The 10,208-nt window shown below is 40.9% G+C and overlaps 1 long non-coding RNA gene across 1 annotated transcript; it reads left to right on the top strand.

Moving 5' to 3' along the window:
* Positions 1 to 6,598: 6,598 nt before the first annotated feature.
* On the top strand, positions 6,599 to 8,991 carry LOC146079562 (uncharacterized). Its single transcript, XR_014474612.1, has 3 exons — positions 6,599 to 6,995; positions 7,178 to 7,255; positions 8,961 to 8,991. It is a non-coding gene; the product is annotated as an uncharacterized LOC146079562 (long non-coding RNA).
* Positions 8,992 to 10,208: the final 1,217 nt, after the last annotated feature.

Here is a 10,208-nt window from a genome sequence, read left to right as displayed (position 1 = left end):
ATAAATAAAATCCTCCAATTGGAGCTAAAATTACAAGTCTCGAACTCTCATATTTGGGGAATCAAATTATGACAAGTACTCTGCATATTGTATTGTAAGGTCTATTAGAATATAATTGCAGATGTTAAATATATGTGTTATATCAATACAAGATATAATAAATATATTTTATATAATATTTTAATCTCAATAACCATTATTGGGATAAGAGAGATATATGATCCCTAAAATAAAACTCTACAATGGCGACCGCAGCAGGACCTGTACATTTTGGTATCTGATTGTATGATTATGATATTTATAAGGAGTAGCAAATGCGTGAAGCTGGCTACCTAACCTACAGAATCACAGTGAGGATGTATCTAGGAAAACGTAATACTATTGTGTATTTTTATCTTGCATTGTTTGTAGACCTAGAATAACGTATTGGTGAAACAGAACTGATATTCCATTGTTACCATTATCTGGGAGTGCACGCTTAGATATTGATAATATGGCATTATTCAGAAACATTTTTAACTAATACTACATTTACTAGGCTCAGCACAAAGGCTGGTTAGCCTGCTGACACATTGCAAGATCACAGTGGGGTATGTTACTAATAGGCACTTCATAATTGTAAAGGCCTAGAATAAATAAACAATGGAAATGAGCATTTCCAAATAAATGATAATTAGTACCAGATATTAGAGTTAACTTTGAGAATCCGGACACTCTCATTGGGAGGATATCTTGTGTACAAAAGTATAAATACAGCATTGTAAAATAAGTGCAATGTTGAAAATGAAAAGAGTTGCTGTAGCATTTAGGAAAATGCACAGAGCAGCGACCTTAGAAGTTAAGCAGGAATGTAAAGATAAATCAGGTTCATGCTTCAAGAGGGCATGCCTGAAAATGAATGCAAAGGTGATTTCCTTCTTAAAATCCCTAAAGGTTAAGAAGTGTACTCAGAAGAATTCTGAGACAAAAGTAAATTTTCTGGCAGATTGTGAACAAACTGCCCAGATCTCTCATGAAGGGATCACAGAAGCACCCAGCAAAGGTGTTAGGAGCAGGGATGAGACCACAGAGGGGCTCATTCACAAACAGACTACAAAGTCTGAAATGGTCACAGATGCTAATCAGGGCTCTGTAATAGAGAGAGAACGTAATACTGTGCACGATATACCTATCCTCAAAGCGCACATTACTGCAAATAAGGCAGGAGCAATGAAAGATATCCCCTGCACTGTTTTGATTAAGAGGGGAAATCAGTACAATGAGAAGGAGAGAGATTCTGCAGAATCCACTCTCACAGCCCCCATAGTGACAAAGAAACTTGTGTTGCCCTCAGGGGAAGGGGAACAGACAATAACCTTGTATACACACACTCCAATTGTAAGTAAAGTTGTCACAGAATTAAATGAGCAAATGTATTCAGCCACAAATTTGTCTGAGCTGAGCAATGGCATGAATTTGAGCATGCATGATCACACAAAATGTTCCACCATCTCTGTAACCCCCACACAGCAGTTAGAGACATCTAGTGGTGGAGCAAATGTCCACAGTCTCTTAGAGAGACCACATGCAGAGTGTAAATCTGTGAACACCACACAGAAGTACAGGAATGCTAAAAAGCATCACCAGGATGAGAATGTTTATATGTCCTGGAGTCCTAACCATTTTATTTTAGGTTTGGTCAAACATGAAGCCCCCGAGTCATACCAAGCATATTTAACCAGTTTTTCGCCACACAAGTATATTTTTCAGAAGCTCCAAGTTTCCAGACTGAAGAAACTCGCAGGACCACCAAAAGCAAATCGAGAAAAGATGCATCCTGGCAATGACAACAGGGAGTACTGTTCATTTACTTTATAGATTAAATCTAGTTATTGGGTGGTGTAAGGAACTGCCACATGTTTAAATGGATACAAGATCCAGATTAAATGTAACCTGCATCATACTGTACCTGCAGCAAAGTTTATGTTGTCAGTAACACCTCCTATTACATAGAGGAGAGAAATGGTACAAACCAGAAAACATGGCCAGCAATGTTGGACCAGTAGATCGCACAAAAGATATAGCAGCATTGTCACACCAGTTTGTAAATAGCAATAATAGTAATTGTATTTCTTTTTGTTTCAATTTTAGGTTACAAGTTCTACACAGCAGCTTCAATACTAATGGACGCAAAGTTTTAAAGAAAGCCCCAAGTCGCAACAACAACCTCTACTAAACCTTTTATTGCTGCAATTATGCAAAGAGCCAGTACCTTGCACAGCTTGTGTTTGTCATCCAAGGAGAATCCACAGTAGCTCTAAAAAAACTGTCACATGGACAAAAATCAAAGGACTTTTTTTTTTATTAGTTTCTTTTGCTTTCTTCAGTCCTTCAGAGAAGGAAAAGGTTTAAATACAGCAACTATTATTTGTTTTCTGGACACATGGACAAAATCCCCTTTTCTCTTCTTCAGGAGAAGTTCATTAACCCCTCACTACAGCAATCATTGTTTGTCAGGACACTGTGACACATGGACATTCCATTTACAGTGTGCTTTATTCTAACCACCAAGCATGCAGAATCCTTTTGTACATACATTTTTAATTGCCGATCAATTCACACATATGATCTTCATTCTTATGTAACTGTATATACCTTGTAAATATTTTATTTTTTCTTCATATTCTTCATATGAGTATATGCTGATTATATATACGCTTCCTTCTTAAAAAGCTTCAAACTAATTTAAATATCAGACAAAGAATGGTATGCCTTACATCAAATTGCAAAAGAGAAACATTTTGTTAGTTGTTGAGATGGATCAATCTCTTAATACAGACTTAACCAAGTCTAAGAGAATGAACAATAGCATAGATGGGATATTGTAGTTATTGTATATGCACATGGCTGCATATCACACAACACTGGAAGGAATCAGATATAGTCAAACCCATTCTTAACAGATATCTAATATTTGTTTGAAGCAAAATCGTAGTCATTTATTGTATTGATAGGATGTTTTCATAGATACGTCAAATCAAAATATTATTGTTAGTTATAGGATTTAGCTGGTGTATGGTTATTTTAGTTTAAGATAAGATAGTATATAGGACAGGATAGGTAAGAGATCAGAGCCTGAATGGTAAATTATTATTCAGTGAGGAAATTTAGGATAAATGGAGTGGATCCTTTAGAATCTACCCCAGACATTTACCTGCCAATGCCTGAAGATAAATGTTCTTATCAACAAGTAAAGCAAAAATATTTGGTTAAAGTTTCAACTGCTGTATTCAACATCACAAACTGTTTTGTTCAACACAACGAGGTTGGGGTTAAAGAGAGACATGGACACTTATCATGATTGCAGTGCGATAATCTTAAAGGACGCACAAGGACACTTGTCACGATCACAGCGATAATCGTAAAGGACATACAAAGCAAACTCGCTAAGGACTGCATTAATGAGGCTTATCAAAGGCCCCCTGTTTTGCAAAACTGTGGTGAAGAAATTTATCAAGACCACAGCACTCCAAGGGCCACACATGTAAAGCAACATTTCAAGCAAGTCAACAGTGTCTATGAAGAATTCTACTTCTACGTCCACCATACTGCAAATGTAAAGTGTCTATGAAGAATTCTACTTCTACGTCCACCATACTGCAAATGTAAAGTGTCTATGAAGAATTCTACTTCTACGTCCACCATACTGCAAATGTAAAGTGTCTCCAAGAACTGCAACCCACACAGGTGACAGCCCTCAGCCAGGAAATCACTGTGAGCAACAGTACAAGGAAAGCGTCGTCACTCATCGACCAAACAACATCTACAAGGCAAGCTGTGGCGTGGCATATAACTGTCTGTAGCAATGAAAATATTTTCCTCATGAATACTGAATATAAATAACCTCTGTCCCTGGTCAAATTTAGTTATTATTGGGTAAATCAGGTTAATTAAATGAAGGATATTTCATACCAATGGTTAATTTATGTTTAGGATAGTTTGAAAAAGAAAGTTTGGAAATATATATGAAGCAATTATGATAATTTACTGTGTGACCAATCAAAATAATTTCTCATGGTCACAAGCGGGGGACTGTTACCATATATAATTTTGTTTGCATAGAAATTGAATATTATTTTGATACTATAAAGTAATGTAGCTATAAATTGAATATGTATATCATTTAAATGTTTACAGAATGTAGCAATATTTGTATTTAGGTAGTCTGTGCTGTAAGGCAGAATTGTGGGACAGTGTATATTAGACAGACTGTATTGACTCCAGCCATCTGGTTTCCTTTCTGGAGAATGTAGCTGCTAGTACATCATCCAAGTTACTTTGCAGGACAAACAAGACACTATTGTATTTTGACAACAGGAGTGTAAAATAGATTGATGCACAGGGAGAGACCAGAACAGGAGATCTCGCAAAGGAGATTACCACTAGAGTCCAGACAAGCAGGAGACCCTGTCACCATTAGCATCCATAAATTCAATAACGTCATGAGAACAGGGAACTTCAATTCATGTATTTGGGATATAAGGAGAGAGATAGAGTAGACATTCACTCTCACACACACAGACACTCACAGACACACGGACAGTCGGCAAGAAACCCATTCAGAGAGTCAGGAGGAGAGATGTGAGAGAAGCAAGAGAAAGAATGGAATAAATAAGCAATGGGCAGGAGGTGAGGTGAATCATAGGTAGCTATACCCATGTAACTTGTAAGTATGTCATTTTATGTTAGTTTTGTAGCAATCTAAGTTTGTCAATTGTTTAATGTAATATAAGCAAGGAGGCGTATATAAATATATATATAATAGCATATACATCAATTACTGTGTTAAAATTATTCTGTATGGTTTGTTTTGCCTATAAATAAAATCCTCCAATTGGAGCTAAAATTACAAGTCTCGAACTCTCATATTTGGGGAATCAAATTATGACAAGTACTCTGCATATTGTATTGTAAGGTCTATTAGAATATAATTGCAGATGTTAAATATATGTGTTATATCAATACAAGATATAATAAATATATTTTATATAATATTTTAATCTCAATAACCATTATTGGGATAAGAGAGATATATGATCCCTAAAATAAAACTCTACAGTGTCATGCGCTGGGGAGTGTTCACTTCCAAAATGGATTCTGCTCAGAGACAGAGACAGCGTTACAGCTACGCAGAGCTGATCATTTTGGTTAGCTGCCGGGACAAGCCTCTGAGCAGTAACCGGGAGAAGCGCAATGCTTATAAGGATGCGCGCAGGATAATAATGCGCAAGTACTGCCGGCTGCGCAGGATTAGGTCACTCCAAAGAAAATGGAGTGACCTAGTCACAAGGCAGCCTGCGAAGCTGGAGGCCCTGCGCCGTTCCGTCGCCAGTAAGTACTGTACACTACTCCTGTTAAGGCCCATACACACTTGAAGATTTTCATTTCAAAAGACTTTGCCAAAATCTTTGATAGATATATCTGTCACCAAAGTAGTGCGTACACACTGATCTATTTTCCCAAAAGAGCAAGAGATGTTCAGGAGGTGAAAGACTTTGCTGAAAATCTTTCATGTAAAAGGCTATTTACTGTACATAATGGGCTGGGTTTGATTTCCAAGGGTGGGAGAAGGGGCCATATTATTCTGTGCATTTCAGTTTTTGGGTCCTGATTCAGAATTGATCGCTGGGCGTAGTATATTCGGAGAAATGCGATTTTGCATGCGATATCAAACGCAATTTAATACCTCTTTATTTCCCGACTATCCACTACGGCGTGGAGTCGAAATTATACAGTGTGGCGAGCGCAGCGAGCCACTGAACCCGAAGCGTGGCGAGCGGACACGGATTATCGTACATTACTGATATCGCATTCCGTGTCCCCTTGCGGCGCTCGCCAAGTTTCGGGCTCGGTGTCTCGCTGCGCTCGCCACACTATATAAAATCAACTCCACGCCACAGCGGATAGTGGGGATATGAACAGGTATTAAATCGCATGTGATATCGCATGCGATTTAGTGGCGCCGTGAAACTACACAAGTACCCGCCGGTCTATCGGATTATGTGTGTACGCAGCACGGGCTGAAAGATTAGCCACTTTCAGCCCGCATGCCGCCCCGCCGCCTCCCCCTGCTCCCTCCCCCAACATGCACCTAAATTCCGGCTACAGTACCCCTCCGAATGGCCACAATTTCATCAGGCTGCTGGGCACCCCTCCGCCCGCAGGTCCTTCCGGCCACACGCCCACCTGACATGTCTGCCTGGATGCCCCCGCACCCCCGCAGCAGCTTCCAGGGTCCCCAGCCGCTGCCTCCTCATACAGTATGTTAAAAAAAAAAGCAGTTGTTAAAACTTTTATAAAATGAGACCACTGCCATCAATGTGAGATTGCCCACAAGTGTATTTATATTATAGATATATTTATGTATATACTGTACAGTATATAGTTAAATATATATATCTATATATCTATATATATATAATATATATATTATATTTATAGATAATAAATATATATATATATATATACATACTGTATATACAGTATATACTGTATACAGTGTATACATATCTATTATAATGTGTAAGGGGCATTATGGTTATACAGTAAGGACATTAATAACATGTGTCATGTGTAAGGGGCATTACTGTGTGGTATTATCAGGGGTGCCGAGAGAAAGGGGTAGGGGGTACAAATTACCCAGGCCAAAGTCTGATGGATGATGTCCCTGATCACATGACGGTACAAACATTGGCTGGCGGGAATGCTGTAATACTGTAGGTGAAGGCTGCGTGGGCCACATGTCGAGGTCTTGCGGGCCAGATTTGGCCCATGGGCCTTGTGTTTGACACCCGTGCACTAGAGCGTGGTGGGATAATAAAATACAGTACTTGTACTTTACTGTACTAATGTTTGAAAGGACACTACAGTATACTGTAAATGTTATTTTTACACAGGACGTCAGAGGAGGAGGAGGGAAAGGGCACTTTTGTCATCAAGTGGAAGCGTGGCAAGCGGTATGTGTCCTATCCACTTTGGTGGGGAGTGGATTTTATAACGTACAGTATGGCATCCGCAGCACTTTATAAAATCCAGTCCACGCCTTTTTGTAAACCCACCCCTTCCCCATTTACAGTAATAAGAGTAGAGTAACTTTATGAAAACAGCACATTTTCTAATTTTTCTAATTTTCCCACAGTGCCTCCGCTTGAAAGTTTGCAGGCCGCTACAGCCGCCCCATCCGGCTCAACAGGCGCAGCCGCTGCCCAGTTTGAGAGTAAGTCCTGCCATTTCTTACCGTGGTTTTTGGAATCATTTGAATTTTGTTTCTATTTTTTAACCCCTAACCCTCTTTTCATACTTACCAAGTCCCCGGGCGTCCACAGCAGGCTTCCGGCATCTTCTCCAGGGTCTCCAGCGGTCCCAGGAATGCATTGCGCGCGCACACTCGCGCAATGCATTCCTGGGACCGCTGGAGACCAGGAGAAGATGTCGGAGGCCTGCTGTGGACGCCCGCGGACTGCGCGGACGCCGAGGGACGCCCGGGGACCATCAGGGGACAGGTAAGTATGGCTGCAAAAAAAATATTCCAAAAACCGGAAAATTCCCCTATCCAAAATGCTCGCGGTCCTGAGCATTTCGGATAGGGGATACTCAACCTGTACTGTACTGTACTGTATTTGTGAAAATCTGAAAGTTTTCTTCAAATGTGATGACTGGATTCCCCTTTTCAAAGCTGCATTGTACTAGAGATGCCAGTTCAACCTCCTTTCTGTAGTGTTAAGTGCAGACAGATACAGTAATTTGATTAAGGGTCGCTATAAACCTGCATTGTCTAAAGACTGCATTGTCTAAAAAGGACATTTACATTTGAATCTTGTATCTGTGAAAGGAAAAATCACACTATTAGCCTCCCCACTCCAAGTACACTAACTCATTAGCATTTCTATGTGTTAAAGCTCTCCACCACCAACCCCCACTAATGTATTGTCGTTTATAGGATACTGTATTTGTGAGAAACTGAAGCCAACCTTCCCTCGATGATTTAAATAAAAATTAAAAGACATGAAATGTTAGCATTGAAAAATGTTGGTTGGTTTATTTAGCAAAATATTTTGTCAAAAAGTTATACAGTATTCAGTGATGAAGCGCACATACTGTAGCGGTATAAAAGTGCAGCATCACCCATGTGCCCCCCCCAGTCCTCTGCCCCTGCAGCAGCATTCAGTTGGTCGACCTAAAGATGGTCGACAGTCATTAGGGCCTCACCACTAGGTCGACATACTGCAAGGTCCACATGGGACAAGGTCAACAAGTCATTAGGTCGGCATAGGATTTTTCACTGTTTAAAGAGCCGACAGGCGGTATTTCATGCCCTAATATCCACTAGGGCAGTGATGGCTAACCTTGACACTCCAGCTGTTATTGAACTACACATCCCAGCATGCCCTGCTACAGTTTTACTATTTGGCCATGCTAAAACTGATGCAGGGCATGCTGGGATGTGTAGTTCAACAACAGCTGGAGTGTTAAGGTTAGCCATCACTGCACTGGGGCATTGTGGGAGAATAAAATAGTGTGCCGAGTGCATGGACACTTAAAACTACAGTACTGTATGTCGACATTCGGGGAAAAAAAAACAGTGGAAAAACCCCATGTTGACCTTTTGACTGTCGACCTAGACCATGTCGACCTAATGCTTGTGTCGACCTGATGACCTGTCGATCTTATCCCATGTCGACCTAGACACCTGTCGACCTTGCAGTATGTCGACCTTATGACTGTCGACAATCTTTCGGTCAACCATACCAAGCGCAGCGGTCCTATCCACTTTGGAGCGGAGTTGATTTTATAAAGTACACTACTGTATAGCGGCCGCAGCACTTTATAAAATCCAGTCCACGCCTTTTTGTAAACCCAGTAATGAGTACAGTAACTTTATTTAAACAGCACACTTTCTCATTTTTCTCATCTTCACACAGTGCCTCCGCTTGAAGGCGAGGAGGACACCCTGACCTTGCGGGCCGTTACAGCCTCAGCCGCTCCGTCTGAAAGTAAGTCCTGTCATTTCTTTATTGAGTTTGTGTATTTTTTCTTCCTTTCCAACTTGTGTATTTTCTTGGCGTGCCTTTGGCCGAGGCTGAGGGGACGCAATGCACTTTTCTATTGTCCATGTTGACTGTGTCGACATTCAGTCAACAATAATGAAAAACTCAATGGTGAACTTTTTGATAGACCTAGACCATGTCGACCTAATGCTTGTGTCGACCTGATGACCTGTCGATCTTATCCCATGTCGACCTAGACACCTGTCGACCTTGCAGTATGTCGACCTTATGACTGTCGACAATCTTTCGGTCGACCATACCAAGCGCAGGGGTCCTATCCACTTTGGAGCGGAGTTGATTTTATAAAGTACACTACTGTATAGCGGCCGCAGCACTTTATAAAATCCAGTCCACGCCTTTTTGTAAACCCAGTAATGAGTACAGTAACTTTATTTAAACAGCACACTTTCTCATTTTTCTCATCTTCACACAGTGCCACCGCTTGAAGGCGAGGAGGACACCCTGACCTTGCGGGCCGTTACAGCCTCAGCCGCTCCGTCTGAAAGTAAGTCCTGTCATTTCTTTATTGAGTTTGTGTATTTTTTCTTCCTTTCCAACTTGTGTATTTTCTTGGCGTGCCTTTGGCCGAGGCTGAGGGGACGCAATGCACTTTTCTATTGTCCATGTTGACTGTGTCGACATTCAGTCAACAATAATGAAAAACTCAATGGTGAACTTTTTGACTGCCGACCTAGACCATGTCGACCTAATGCTTGTGTCGACCTGATGACCTGTCGATCTTATCCCATGTCGACCTAGACACCTGTCGACCTTGCAGTATGTCGACCTTATGACTGTCGACAATCTTTCGGTCGACCATACCAAGCGCAGGGGTCCTATCCACTTTGGAGCAGAGTGGATTTTCTAAAGTACAGTATGGCGGGCGCAGCACTTTATAAAATCCAGTCCACGCCTTTTTGTAAACCCAGTAATGAGTACAGTAACTTTATTTAAACAGCACACTTTCTCATTTTTCTCATCTTCACACAGTGCCACCGCTTGAAGGCGAGGAGGACACCCTGACCTTGCGGACCGTTACAGCCTCAGCCGCTCCGTCTGAAAGTAAGTCCTGTCATTTCTTTATTGAGTTTGTGTATTTTTTCTTCCTTTCCAACTTGTGTA

Source organism: Crinia signifera, chromosome 5 (genome assembly GCF_055691185.1).
Source record: "Crinia signifera chromosome 5, ASM5569118v1, whole genome shotgun sequence".
In the NCBI taxonomy this organism is placed as follows: domain Eukaryota; kingdom Metazoa; phylum Chordata; class Amphibia; order Anura; family Myobatrachidae; genus Crinia; species Crinia signifera.
This window is presented reverse-complemented; position numbering and strand designations above follow the sequence as displayed.